This window comes from Protopterus annectens, chromosome 5.part0, assembly GCF_019279795.1.
Source record: "Protopterus annectens isolate FY-2018-M chromosome 5.part0, PAN1.0, whole genome shotgun sequence".
In the NCBI taxonomy this organism is placed as follows: Eukaryota; Metazoa; Chordata; order Ceratodontiformes; family Protopteridae; genus Protopterus; species Protopterus annectens.
The window spans coordinates 660,306,401-660,316,612 of NC_056735.1; the positions used below are offsets into that span (position 1 = coordinate 660,306,401).

Consider the following 10,212-nt stretch of genomic DNA (forward strand, 5'->3'; position numbering starts at 1 on the left):
TTAGAAAGGAATTTGATTTAATAACAAATTTATTTGTAAACAAAGGGTATGGAAGGGAGTACTTGGATGATTTAAGCAAAGAGATTATGGAAAAAAATGCTCAAATGAGAGAGAAGGTCAATGGGAATACTGGGAAAGTAGTTACAGTTTGCACTTTAAACATGACGTGATAGTGGTAAAATTCAAAATATTTTATCATGCAATTGGAAAATTTTGGAGGGAAATGCTGACTTAAAGAAAGTCATAGGAGAAAAGCCTAATATTGTTTATCATAATTCCTTTAATTTAAAGCATTTATTACAGAAGGACAATAGTAGATGTCCAGAAAAAGGGACGACTGTTAGTAATCCAATTGGCATGCATAAATGTGGCCATTGCAGTTTTTGTAGGTACATTTCGGAAGGACCCTTTATTATGTTGGGTCACATGAATTAAACTTTTAAAGTCCCTGGTTATTCATCTTGTAAAAGTAGAGGGGTGGTTTCCATCAGTACATGTAGTGCATGTAATGCTTTCTATGTCAGAATGACAACTCGAACTCTTATGGAACGCATTAGGGAACATATGTACAGTATGAAGACAAAGGTTTCAAGAAATGCTTTATTTAAACACACCTTAGTGTGTGAAAAATATAAAAGATTTTTATTTTCTGTATTTCAAATTGTAAGTTTAGACCAAAGGGGTGGTGACTAAAAAGTATCTTGGACAAAGAGAAACTTTATGGCAGATAAAGTTGGGGCAGATACACCACCTGGGATAAATGAGTCCATAAACATCAAATGTTTTTTGAAATACAGAAAGTTGAAGGCAGTAAAGTGATATTTGAGCATTAGCTTTTTAAAATTTTAATTGATCAGCCACCTGGGATAAATGATTCCATAAACATCTAATGTTTTTTGAAATACAGAAAGGTGAAGGCAGTAAAGTGATATTTGAGCATTAGCTTTTTAAAATTTTAATTGATCGATTAATTGTTTTATTGTTTGTAATTAGAGGACATGTTTAAGTAGTGGTTTTAACCTGGAAAATGTTTTAGTTTTCTGATGAAGTCTGTTCAGATGAAAGCGTTGAATAAACTGTTGGTACGCTAAAGAGAGAAGTGACGTACGGTTATTTTCTTGCCTTTATTGACCATTGGGAACTTGTATTTTATCCAGCTTTTTTTGTTTGTGCAACATTTTTTTAACTAAGTCTACTTCTCTGCACTAAAAGCATATAATCAATAAAGCATTTAAAAACACAGTGAACTTTACTTACTCAGACATAAAAATAAATTCATTTTCACATCCACTCATTAAGATTTTGGCATAACTGGGGGCCATAGCCATCATCATTGCTATCCCATTAGCTTACCTGTGAAAGTGAGAATCAAATGCTTAAAACACGTACATTAAAACTGCATATAAAATACTTATTAATAAGCAGATTTGCCAAAGTACGAATAGATCCACTGCTAATAGTCCTCAGTGTGCAGTTACTAAGCCAGAATCATTTGGAATAACAAGATACAATTATCAAATTTCAATCATTGCCAGGTAATCTGTATTTAAAGCTCTCAGACCATTAGTACTTTTAATAAAAAAAAAAAAACTTAGAAGTTTGAGACTCTCTCCACCCAAGATTGTGCTAGACAGTCAAGAGGAGAAGGTTAACACCCACACTACACCTCAAGCAACACATAGCCCTTCTAAACCTACACCACCAACACCCTCACATAGCAACACTAAACCCTCATATGTGGAGGCCCTTAACAGTAACCTGCCCAAGCAACAAGGACCTCTGAAGCTGAAACGCAAACAAACACCAGTGACAACCAAAGTGACACATAGCTCAAAACACCAGTGTGCCACCCAACAACAGCCCCTAAGGCAAGACAATGTACCCAACTCTTTAGTCATAGGTGACTCTATAGTCAGGCACACTGATGTCCCACTCACCAGGCTGAACAAGGAGAAAATTACAGTCAGTTGCTTGTCGGGTGCCAGGATCCGCCACATAACACATGCACTCAAGTCACTCCACAACAAGTACAAATATGACTCTGTCATTGTCCATGTTGGAGTGAATGACTTGAGACGTACCTCCCTGGACTAAATGAAAAGAGACATGGAAGAGCTCTTGGATCATGTGACCCAGGCAGGTATGACCCTAGCCCTGATTAGCATCCTGTCTTCGCCCAGAATGATACCACAGTATAAGGACAAAATTATTCACTTCAACAATTAGCTAAGCTTCTGGTGTCATTCAAAGGGGATCCAGTATATGTCTGCCTGGGATGACATGATCAACAGACCATGATTCTTTGCCAGAGATGGCCTGCACCTGTTGCCCCTGGGTTTCACGTTACTGGATAAGGCTCTTGCCACCCCTATAGTGCCTTTTTAGGCAAAGTTCAAAGGACAAAACCACCACCTTAACAGGTACAGGCATGCAAAATATGAAGGTAATGCTACTCAAGGCTAGAAGTCTAAACCTCAAAATGCACTCTCTTGAGGCACTCCTAAAAATGAAGAACATTGATATCTGTGCAGTAACTGAGACCTGGTTCAAGGCTCCAGAAAGCACCCCTGCAATACTAGGCTACAACTATTACCACACTTTTCGGCCACCAAACCAGGGCTGAAACACTAAAGGTGGAGGAGTGTCCATATTCACCAAGGATATTAACACCACCAGGCTAGTTGCCCAACACAATGCATCTGAAATTCTCCAGGTGCAACTAACACTAGGTAAGACTGCAGTCTAAGTTGTAGCTTGCTACAGATCCCCCACCATGCCCCAAGATTCTCACTACACCTTTCTAAACATACTGAATATTAAGATACAACCAAACACCCTAATACTTGGTGATTTCAACTACCCTGCCATTAACTGGGAAAACTACTCATGTACCAAAGCCTTTGCTCAATGGTTCTTGGAATTCATAAATTCCAATGCCCTGAATCAACTAATCCACAGTCCCACCATGGGCTGCAATATCCTAAACCTGGTCATTACCAACATGGGAAATCGAAGCTCCACACCTATGATCACCCCCTCGTTGGTTACATCTGACCATAAGCTAATCACCCTTGACATCCACATCCCTCCCCCACCCCCAGTAAGGAAACCTCCATAAAAAACTTCTCCAAAGCCAACTTCATGCTACTCAAGTCAGAAGTGACAAACTTCATGACACCCATGCAGACGGGAACTGAAAGTTTGATTGCTGAATCCTTCACCAAGGCACTTTATGAGCACATCCACTCATGCATGAATCGTGCCATCCGGAATAGAACTAAGATGCTCTCCTCCAAAAAAAGGAAGCCAATCTGGTTGTCCCCTACCATAAACAAACTTTACAACAAAAGGAAGAATCTGTTGCAGAAAAGAGGAAAATCCCAGGATGCAAAAAAAACTCCCTTACCAGCCTCAGTAAGAAGCTGAGATCCCTCATAAAATCCTCCAAAGCTAGGTATGAAAATAAAATTGCCAAAGATTCCAAAGACAACCACAAGGCATTTTATAACTATGTTAAGAATCTAAATGGCAATGCTCAGATCTCCTCTGAACTAAAACAGAATGACATTAAATATACTGATCCCAAGGATATTGCCAATATCCTGGCAGATCAATTCAGTGCCAACTTCACCCCTCTCTCACCCCCTAAATGGCCCATCTCAATACCGGAAGATTGCCAAATACCGGTAATAATGGCCACACAGGTAAAAAATGCACTCTCCAAAGCTAAGAATACATCATCCATGGGACCAGATGACATCCTGGGCTGTGTACTACATGAGCTACAATATGAACTGGCACCTCACCTAAGTGTCATGTTTCATCAAAGCCTCACCTCAGGTTTCGTGCCCACTGAGTGGCGCAGAGCTACAGTTATCCCACTCCACAAGGGGGGATCCACCTTGGATCCTGGAAACTACCATCCCATCAGTCTGACAAGCCTTATCTGCAAGGCCATGGAGCGCATTATCATGGAACATATAAACAGACATTGGCAACCTTCAAACACTGGACCCCACCCTGTTTGGGTTCTTGAAGGGCCGATCTTGTTTCCTGAACCTGATTGACTTCTTCGAATCAGTCTCCAGAGCCATGGACAAGGGTAAGGTGGTCCACACAGCCTATCTAGACCTTGCCAAGGCCTTTGACACCATCCCCCACTCTGGAATCACAGATAAACTTACTAAGCTGGGCATTAATCTCTACTTCACCCAATGGGTTGCTAACTGGCTTACTGATAGAACCCACACTGTAAAAGTAGCTGACTCCAAATCCAGCTCAAGACAAGTGACAAGTGGAGTACCTCAGGGTTCAGTCCTGGGACCGCTCTTGTTTGGCATCTACTTCTCTGAAGTACAGGCCAACACTAAGGGACTCTGGCTAACAAAGTTCACAGATGACTGCAAACTGGGAGCCATTATTGAATCCCCAAATGATGTGGATACTCTACAAAAGGGCCTTACAGAAACAGATGCTTGGTGCCAGAGCCATGGGCTCAAGCTCAGTGCCAAGAAATGTATAGTTATCCCCTTTGGGAAAAAACATGTATCCATGAATTACCATATAGGTGGCAGTACACTAAACACCGAAAGTGTGATAAGAGACTTAGGGACACAGGTGTACAGTGGTCTCACCTTTGATAACCACATTGCCACAACAGTCAGGAAATCCTTCTATGTGGCACACCTTATCACTAAGGGCTTTTCATCCAGAAAAAAGGAGGTCATTGTCCCACTGTACTCATCCCTCATTAGACCCATTATAGAATACAATGCCCCATTTGGTATGTATCTCTCAAGACATCTGCAACAACTGGAAAGGCCGCAGAAATACCTCACTAAAAGAATCACAGGCCTAAAGCAGATGCCCTATGCTGACCACCTTAAAAAACTCCAGCTATACTCTGTCGCATATCATCTACTCAGAGGCGATCTCTGCTTAACATACAAGGCCATGTCAAACTCAGAGCTGTTGGACATGCTATACTTAAAGAAATCCCAATCCTTCAGAGCCACATGCTCCAGGGATCTAAACCTTGTCATCACAATAAACAAAACATGCTGGAGGGATAGGTTCTTGACCCAGAAACTCCCCAGACTCTGGAATAGATTGCCCATACATGTCAAGCAGAGTGCCTCTTTGGCCCTCTTCAAAAGGAACCTTGACGATTGGATGGGAGAAAGGAAATTCACCCCGGGGATCACGTCAGTCACCCTGTTAGATAGGGGTCCAGGAAAGTAAATAGTGTGGGACGAAATAGCCAGGGAATTGTTATGGCTAGGCTTATATAGGCCTTAGGGCTGATAGCCTAGTACCAACCTATGAACCTATAAGGCACTCTATAGCTATGTCAAGAATCTAAATGGCAATGCTCAGATCTGCTCTATGCTACAACAGAATGGCATTAAATATACTGATTCCAAGGATATTGCCAATATCCTGGCAGATCGATTCAGTGCCAACTTCACCCCCCCCACTCCCTAAAGGGCCCATCTCAATACCAAAAGATTGCCAAATTCTGGTAATAATGGCCACACAGGTAAAAAACACACTCTCCAAAGCTAAGAATACAGCATCCATGGGACTGGACGACATCCCGGGCTGTTTACTACATGAACTACAAAATGAACTGGCACCTCACCTAAGTGTCATGTTTAATCATAGCCTCACCTCAGGCTTCATGCCCACTGAGTGGCGCACAGCTATAGTTATCCTACTCCACAAGTGGGGATCCACCTTGGTTCCTGGGAACTATCACCCCATCATTCTGACGAGCCTGATCTGCAAGGCCATGGAATGTATTATCATGGAACTTATAAACAAAGACATTGGCAACCTTTAAACACTGGACCACACCCAGTTTGTGTTCGTGAAGGGCCGATCTTGTCTCCTGAACCTGATTGACTTCTTTGAATCAGTCTCCAGAGCTGTGGACGAGGTTAAGGTGGTCCACACAGCCTATCTGGACCTCGCCAAGGCCTTCGACACCATCCCCCACTCTGGAATCACAGATAAACTTACTAAGCTGGACATTAATCGCTACATCACTTGATGGGTTGCCAACTGGCTTACTGACAGAACCCACATTGTAAAAGTAGCCAACTTCAAATCCAGCTCCAGACAAGTGACAAGTGGAGTACCTCAGGGTTCAGTCCCGGGACTGCTCTTGTTCGGCATCCACTTCTCTGAAGTACAGGCCAACATTAAGGGACTCTGGCTAAAAAGTTTGCAGATGACTACAAACTGGGAGCCATTATTGAATCTCCAAATGATGTGGATATTCTACAAGGGCCTTACAGAAACAGATGCTTGGTGCCAGAGCCATGAGCTCAAGCTCAATGCCTAGAAATGTATAGTTATCCCCTTTGGGAAAAAACATGTACCCGTGAATTATCACATAGGTAGCAGTACACTAAACACCGAAAGTGTGATAAGAGACTTAGGGACACAGGTTTACAGTGGTCTCACCTTTGATAACCAGATCACCACAACAGTCAGGAAATCCTTTTATGTGGCACACCTCATCACTAAGGGCTTTTCATCCAGAAAAAAGGAGGTCATTGTCCCACTGTACTCATCCCTCATTAAACCCATTATAGAATACGATGCTCTGTTTGGTATGTACCTTTCAAGACATCTGCAACAACTGGAAAGGCTGCAGAAATACCTCACTAAAAGAATCACAGGCCTAAAGCAGTTGCCCTATGCTGTCCATCTAAAAAAACTCCAGCTATACTCTGTCGCATATCATCTACTCAGATGTGATCTCTGCTTAGCATACAAGGCCATGTCAAACCCAAAGCTGTTGGACATGCTACACTTAAAGAAATCCCAATCCCACAGAGCCACACACTCCAGGGAATCCAAACCTTGTCATCACAATGAACAAAGCATCCTGGAGGGATAGGATCCTGACCCAGAGACTCCCCAGACTCTGGAATAGACTGCCCATACATGTTAAGCAGAGCACCTCTTTGGCCCTCTTCAAAAGGAAACTTGACGATTGGATGGGAGATAGGAAATTCACCCCGGGGATCACGTCAGTCACTCTGCTAGACAGGGGTCCAGGGAATTAAATACTGTGGGAAGAAATAGTCAGGGAATTGCTATGGCTAGGCTTCTATAGGCCCTAGGGTCGATAGCCTAGTACCAACCTATGAACCTATATTTAACAACAGCTTTTTGTAAAAGTGTGTTCATATAAATGGCAAGAGCTTTATTTTTATTTGCTCACCCTGCCACACTTTGTATTTTAGGCAATATGAAAATATTTACTCATTCTGGGAGCTTTGACCACATAATAATCTGCCAGTTCATGACCAACTAATCCTTCATTAAACTATTTGTATATGAAAGAATCGATTAGTCTCTAATTTCTAAAGATGTCAGACCACTTCACTCTGGCATAGTACGTGTCATCAATGTCAGCAATTCATGCAGTCTGTTTTTGTAATCAGTTGTATTCAAAACTGGTATAGGATTCCCTTTTTCAGCCTTAGATACCAATATGTCCTGGTTGTTTTTCAAAATGTTCATTACTTCTGTTTCAGTGGGCATCAAGTTAAAAACAAGTTCTACTTGGTTTCTACTGTAAAAATGATCTTATATTTTTTCTCAGTTAGTTTTAGGAATGTTTGTAATTCTGGCCTTAAGGGTGGATTAAATAAATCTGGCCAACTAAATAAAATCTCTTTACTAGTTTTGTTCTCAAACGGGCATTGGAGATTCAATTTTCTAACATATCCTCTGAGGCTGTTGATTGTGTCTTCTACATAAGCTCTAACTGCTGAGACACATGCTCACCCTTTATTCAAATCCTTCAGTTTGATTGCATTTAGTATATAGTCTGAGAAATTTGCAAGTTTAAAGAAAAAATGTGTTGTGCTGCCTTTTGTCTCTGAGACTTTCTGTGCTTGTTCCACTGCTTCTTTCATTGGTAGATTTTGATAGGTTGAAAAACCTGAGACTGGTTAGAGACATTTTCACGGGCCATTACAATCTCCTTCTCCCTTGAAACATTGTGTATTTTCTCTGCTAATCATTCGGACTGCCTTACTTCACTTAGATTTGCTTTCCTATAACCCACATTATACTCTGTGCCCTCTAACTGATTGACAGAGGTTGTTGTCTCAATCTTGCTGTCGTAGTCTCTGAATCAGTGGAAGCATGTTCTGTTTATGTTTTCTTTGTATTATAAACCAATCCCTTTTAATAATCTTTTTTGTCACGCTCAAATTTCTTAAGTTTCCTCTTCATCTGAGTATCATTTTCTTGTTATTAATCTATTTTGGAAGATTTTCAATTTAGTAAAAAGTAATGACAGTTGTTTCAGATTTTTGATAGTTTTATTGTTGTTAGATGCTGGCATTACGACCATTAAAAACAACTTTGCTGTGGTCCAATAATAATTGCAAATACTGTTGCCCGTTTTTTTCACTTGAGTTCATTCCAGACTTCAGTTAACGTTGGAGGTAAATCATTGCCAGCTGGCATCCTTGTACTCTTTTTACAATCAAGCTAGTTTCAAAAAATCAGTATGTCCCATTGAAAATGTTTTAGTTTTATAAGATTTTCCTCTAATTCATTAAATCACTTTGTAAAATCCAAGTTGTTCATGGTCACATTGGAAGACACAATTAAAGGATTCTCAGGTAGAGGCAGAACACTGCTTAACAAGTCATTGTGATCTCAACTACTACCAACAGAATTAACAGTATTCATACTGCTACTGACTCTGCATACAATACCGTCTGCTGTCGAGCAAAGGACAAGTAGGGGTGCCATAAAATGTGAATTCTGAAGGCAGAATCAAAAAGGTGGTTGTTTTTTTTTTTTTTTGACTACTAGGATGAACCATAAGAGATAAAAAACAAGTACTAAAGACTTCCCAATAAAAGTAGTTGAGTTGCTGACAGAATAAATCCATTAAATTAACAACTGAAAAAATAAAACGCTTTAATCAGTTCTTTTGCTCTACTGAGAGACTACATCACACTCAGGCAGAAAAATCATACCACTTAAATAACATACCAATAGATCACATGATTAATCAGAAGATAAGAGTTTTAACTGTGTCCATTTTAAGTAAGTTTTAAAATGCTGAAAATCATTATGTTCTGGGTAGCTTCAGGCATCCAACTCTGCCTGCTAGCAATACTCTCTCCAGTCTAAAAAGCATCAGCATCAAGTCTGCATTTAACAAGAAATAAATAGCTTCTGGTCTTTCTACAAGCTTCTACATGCTTTTTGATAGTGCATTATTTTCTTCTTTCAACATGACAACATGGTAAAAATAAAACAATGCTTTTGTTTAAAAAGAAATAATACAGATGTTCATGCCACCTCATGTTACCCACGAGGACATACACAGAGGCTTGAAAAATTAGTTGCTTGTTGAGAGTCCAGATGGCCAGAGAAGGCTAGGCAACACCTAGACAATGAAAATAAATGAAACTACAATTTAACATGGAATATGTGTATTGGTTTGCTTATTTATGTATGTATAAACTTGTGCTAGTTCTAATTAGAGAAAAAATGGCTGCCTGGTGTATATGAATATACATGCAATAAAAGTCATTCATTTCTTGTGATTTCATGACATTTCAGTTATAACTGAATGTATACCTCTCAGCATTATAGTACAGAGAGAGGGAAAAGCCTTGACAGAAATATTTTATTGTCTAAAGTAGTTACCAAAATCCAAGATAAAAGAGTTGAGGACAGTAACTTTACTCAAAAGTATTACGCAAGAGCAATAAGGTGCAAGCAGAAGACAGAGTCCATATGACTAGTCACTCCCCAGGAAATACCCTCTAACACTTATCCCCCCACAGTTACTAAAGAGCAGGTCCTCACTGCACTGACCAGAGCTAAACATACTACAGCAATGGGCACTGATAACATCCAGGGATGCTTCGTAAATAGTTTGAAACAGGACCTGTCAGGCCCACTAGAATCTCTATTCAGCCAAAGCTTCCAGACAGGCTTCATCCCTAGGAAATGAAATACTACAATGGTCACCCCTCTACATGAAGGTGGACCATCAACAGACCCAGAGAATTACAGACAAATAAGCTGGACTAGTCTTATATGCAAGGCCATGGAAAAAAATATCATGGCTCTAATAAATAAAGACATAGGAAATCTTCAGACAGTGAACCTATCCTAGTTCAGTTTCATCAAGGGTAGGTCACACCGGGTTCATATTACAGC

At 40.3% G+C, this 10,212-nt stretch overlaps 1 protein-coding gene across 2 annotated transcripts in view; it reads right to left on the bottom strand.

Annotated features, from left to right (window-relative positions):
- The window catches only part of LOC122802739 (ICOS ligand-like), a 764,505-nt gene extending 755,081 nt beyond the window's left edge, over positions 1-9,424 (bottom strand). For both annotated transcript variants that reach the window (XM_044072506.1, XM_044072504.1), the window contains exon 1: positions 9,357-9,424. The gene's annotated coding sequence lies outside the window, so the exon portion shown is untranslated. The remainder of the gene's footprint in view (positions 1-9,356) is intronic.
- Between the last annotated feature and the right edge of the window lie 788 nt (positions 9,425-10,212).